Raw genomic sequence first — 4,849 nt, forward strand, 5'->3', positions numbered from 1 at the left:
CTGAGATAATAAAGAGAATAGAAATGAAAGAAATAAAGTCAAGAAATGAAATTCTCCTAAAAAAACAAAAAAATGACCAGGATGGAGAAAAGAAGCCGTGAGCGGTTATCAGACCCTAACCTTTAACCCCTAACCTTTAACCCCGGACCCTTAACCCCTAACCTTTAACCCCGGACCCTAGCCCAGACGGGCCGCGTCTGATTAAACCCATAATCAGTTTCATTAGTCATGATGATTTGGATTTTAGACCATAAAAATGTTAGAAATTGTTTCTGAACTCACAGCTTTGACGTTTGGGACGTGTTGTCTGTTGTTGGCGCCCCTAGAGCCCAAACAATATTTAGCTTGATCAATTCTCAGACTTCAGATGACAAACAGAAAGCAGCTTTTCACCCAGAGGCCACGCCCACCTCCTCATGTCGTCCCGTGTCAGAGGTTGAGTCGGCCATTTTGTGAAATAAACGGTTTAAAGTCAGGGAAACTCCTGGTGTTTGTAAAACGATCCTCTGCCTGATCCTCGTCAATTGGACCAATTGATCTGATTATCTGTTTTTCTCCTGCTAGCGCTAGGCTAGCATGGTTGTATTTACCCAGAATGCCCTGCACTGTGGTTCAATTCCTGCTTTTGGAGAAGTCTCCGGTCCGCTTCGAGTTCACATTTGCATTTGAAGCAAACTATAGTTCAACTGAACCCAGACGGGTCAGAGTTCACTTTTTGTTTTTACGCATCCAAACGAACCGGACTTTCTATGCGACCGGACTGGAGTTGGACGGAACCGGACTGAACGGGACTCCCGTTAAAGTTTCATCAGAGAAGCCTAAGATCCATCTGAAGCGTTCCCAGTCCTCAGGGAAAACACCAAACCACCTGATCAGGATTTATTTCTGATTGAAGTCGGAGCGTTTGATTCTGCTGAGTCAGCACTCAGACGCGGCGGCGGCTTGGGGCGCCGCCGCGTCTCAGATGAGACGATCTGCTCATGACAGACGAAGGTCCCATCGCTCGCTCTGCTCCGGGCCAGGATGCCGCATCAGCTGCTGAGGGACACGCACGGCGCCGCTGACTCAGCTGGAAACCAGTTTCCTCCCCTGGAGCCTCAACATGTCTCCTCCAGTCAGAGCATCACTCACCTCAGCATTCTGCAACTGGAACAGACGGACGTAGACGACCCGGTCAGGCAGAACCGGGGTTCAGGTCAGACCTGGACCTGGTGAACTGGTCTAAACTGGTTTATACTGGTCTAAACTGGTTTATACTGGTCTAAACTGGTTTAAACAAGTATAAACCGGTTTACACCGGTTTATACTGGGGTTATACTGGTCTAAACTGGTTTAAACAGGTTTAAACTGGTTTATACTGGTCTAACTGGTTTATACTGGTTTAAACTGGTTTATACTGGTTTTAAACTGGTTTATACTGGTCTAAATTGGTTTAAACTAGTTTATACTGGCTAAACTGGTTTATACTGGCTAAACTGGTTTATACTGGTCTAAACTGGTTTATACTGGTTTAAACTGGTTATACTGGTTTAAACTGGTTTATACTGGTCTAAATTGGTTTAAACTAGTTTATATTGGTCTAAACTGGTTTATACTGGTCTAAACTGGTTTAAACTAGTTTATACTGGCTAAACTGGTCTAAACTGGTTTAAACTAGGTTATACTGGCTAAACTGGTTTATACTGGTCTAACCTTGTTTACACTGGTTTAAACTAGTTTATACTGGTCTAAACTGGTTTAAACTGGTTTATACTGGCTTAAACTGGTTTAAAGTAGTTTATACTGGCTAAACTGGTTTATACTGGTCTAAACTGGTTTATATTGGTCTATACTGGTTTATACTGGTCTGAACTGGTTTATACCGGTCTAAACTGGTTTAAACTAGTTTATACTGGCTATACTGGTTTAAACTGGTTTAAACTAGTTTTATACTGGCTAAACTGGTTTATACTGGTCTAAACTGGTTTAAACTAGTTTATACTGGTTAAACTGGTTTATACTGGTTTAACCTTGTTTACACTGGTTTAAACTAGTTTATACTGGTTTATACTGGTTTATATTGGTCTAAACTGGTTTAAACTGGTTTATACTGGCTTAAACTGGTTTATACTGGTCTAAACTGGTTTATACTGGTCTAAACTGGTTTATACTGGTTTATACTGGTTTAAACTGGTTTAAACTGGTTTATACTGGTCTAAACTGGTTTAAACTGGTTTATACTGGTTTACACTGGTTTATACTGGTCTAAACTGGTTTATACTGGTCTAAACTGGTTTAAACTTGTTTAAACTGGTTTATACTGGCTTAAACTGGTTTATACTGGTCTAAACTGGTTTATACTGGTCTAAACTGGTTCAAACAGGTTTAAACTGGTATAAACTGGTTTATACTGGTTCAGAGTTCAATCAGTTAATGAAGTGAGTTCACATGTTGGGAACCATCAGTAGTTTTTACTGGTTTTGTTAAAAATGTTTTCCTCTCAGAAACAATTTTGTCTTAAATTGTAACATGAGATAAACTGAACCTCCACCTGTTATTTTAACTTTATTCTTAATATTTATTCTCATATTATTGCGATTTTATTCCAGTATTGTTTCCACTTTATTCTCAAACCATTTTATTCTCATACTTTTAATTTTTCCCTTAAATTTCCGTCATAAAGATTAAAGCTCATGCCTCAAGTGGAAGTTTTTCTCGTCCTTCATCCGTAGCGTTTCGCCTGCGGCCCTCTGAGCCGTTGGCTCTCCTGTCGTTTCTTGGAGTCCCTCAGGGACACCTGGCTGTTTTCTTCTTCTTTCTCCGGAGAAGATTTGCTGGTTCAGCAGGAAGCGTTCACTCCCATCAAGCTGCCGCTGCAGCAGATTAGGCTTTAATTTGCGATGAGGCAGCAGCCTCCTCTGTTGGAGTCTGAACGCCGCCTGAATCCTCCTGAGGGATAATCCTGAAACAAAGCGGCGCCGCGGCTCGCAGTGACACTAAAAGACGCGCTGCAGCTCCGCCTGCTGCTGCTGCAGCAACACGGAGCCTTTATGTGGAGACACAGATTTACATCAACATCAGGTCATGTCCTCCTCTGGAGACGCTCCGAGACGCCAAACTGACAGGAGAAAGGAGCCGCAGTGACACTCCCCCACCTACAGAACCGGGCCTGAGCGCCGCCATGGGCCCATTAAGCCCCAGTGGACCAAATTAACCCGGAGAGACGTTTATTCTGCTCGGCTTTAAGGTCTTTACAGGATTTAGGTCTGAAACCAACACAGAAACACTTCAGTTGATTCTGACTCAAATCCTCATTCTGCTCAAAGTTTTTGGTTTGGTGGCAAAAACTGTCCGAGTCCAGAAGTCCGAGCTGGTAGTCGGAGTTTCAGGTCCAAATGACAAAAACAGCCGAGAAAAAAGTCAGAAACGTTTCAACTTTATCCTCAGAGTGTTGCACCTTTATTCTCATATTACTGACTCTATTCTATTACTGATATCAGAATATTACCACTTTATTCTTGGAATTTTATTTTTTTTGCGTTCTTAGTTCTGCCTAAATAATCTGCAAGCTGCAGGTGTGAACTTTGACCTTTCTCCATGTTTCATGCCTGTGGTAAGGCACAGACCCAGCAGTGGACGGCAGAATTTGCTGCATCAGAAATTCTTCAGAAAATGTTTCCGTCTTTTTAGAGCATCAACTCTTTATTTGAAAAACCCAAAAACATTTTTTTGAAAAATTGAGGGAATTATTTCAATTTTTGTTGTTTCCATCCATTTTTTCTGTGGCAATACTTCAAAATTTGCACGAACACGTCAAACTGTCCCGTCATTTTTGGAGGCTCACAGTGAAAATGCAAAATAAAGTCTCTGATGCAGTTTGATAGAAATAACCAGAGCTCTGTTAAAGGTTGAATTATTTCACATTTTGACTTAAAGTTTAATGGATTTGAGTCTTTTTACAAAGAAAAATTACCAGATAGTCCAGTGTAAATAAATGAGCTGCTCTGTGACTTTTTTCCTTTCTTGCTTGAAGTTTAATGTGAAAAACGATTCTTTAAAAGTCCAGCAGGGATGAGGATGACGGTCTTTCATCCTCTGGTTTGAAGCTGATAGGATTAAAAGTCGAGAAGAGTTTTCTTTTCAGCGTCCCTCGATTTCCACCTTCAAACTTCTCTGTCATTAATAAAAGAGTGAAATTAAATCTGGAGCGCCAAAACAAAGCAGAGAACAAAAGGAATAACTCAGAGGTGCCAGCGTCCTGTTTTACTTCTGGATCTCCCTCAGGTTTTTTATTATTACTCCAGAAACTTTATTTTCCTCGCTGCTCCAGTTGTACCTGTGACAGCACACACACCTCGTCTTTAAACACACACCTCCCACCGCAGCGACTGAATCGGAGCCAAGTTGGCGTCGCTACAAAGAGGCAGCCTGCAGCTCCGTCAGTGGCACAGATACGGCGGGGCGGGACGGGGGGCCTGGGGGCCACTCCGAGTCTAAGAGCCTCTTCAAATGTTTGTAGTCATGTAAAATTAAGCTCAGGCGCCGCTGAAGCCGTCGGTTGAGGCGACAAATGACAAAAGTGACGGACAGGGAGGCGACACACATGTCACACACGTCCCTGTGGACCGAGACGAGATGTTGGCTTTAAAACGCAAATTAAAACCCAACAGACTCAGAAAAGCTCAGACTGAATCAAGAGAGAAGGATTTATTTTTAAAATGGTCAGAAAAATAAGAGGAGTGTCCAACATGTGGCCCGGGGGCCGTTTGTGGCCCTCAGACTGGAGGCCTTCGCTTTGAACTTGGAAACCGCGGTCCAGAGGAGGAGCTGCGTCTTGTAGGCGGGGCTAAGCCCCACCCAGGCATTTTGC

General features: G+C 42.6%; 1 pseudogene; it reads left to right on the forward strand.

The window, feature by feature from the left end:
- LOC129376595 (coiled-coil domain-containing protein 171-like) overlaps positions 1 to 1,287 on the forward strand; it is a 13,934-nt pseudogene extending 12,647 nt beyond the window's left edge.
- Positions 1,288 to 4,849: the final 3,562 nt, after the last annotated feature.

Source organism: Poeciliopsis prolifica, unplaced genomic scaffold (assembly GCF_027474105.1).
Source record: "Poeciliopsis prolifica strain line A6 unplaced genomic scaffold, Auburn_PproV2 SCAFFOLD044, whole genome shotgun sequence".
Lineage (NCBI taxonomy): Eukaryota > Metazoa > Chordata > Actinopteri > Cyprinodontiformes > Poeciliidae > Poeciliopsis > Poeciliopsis prolifica.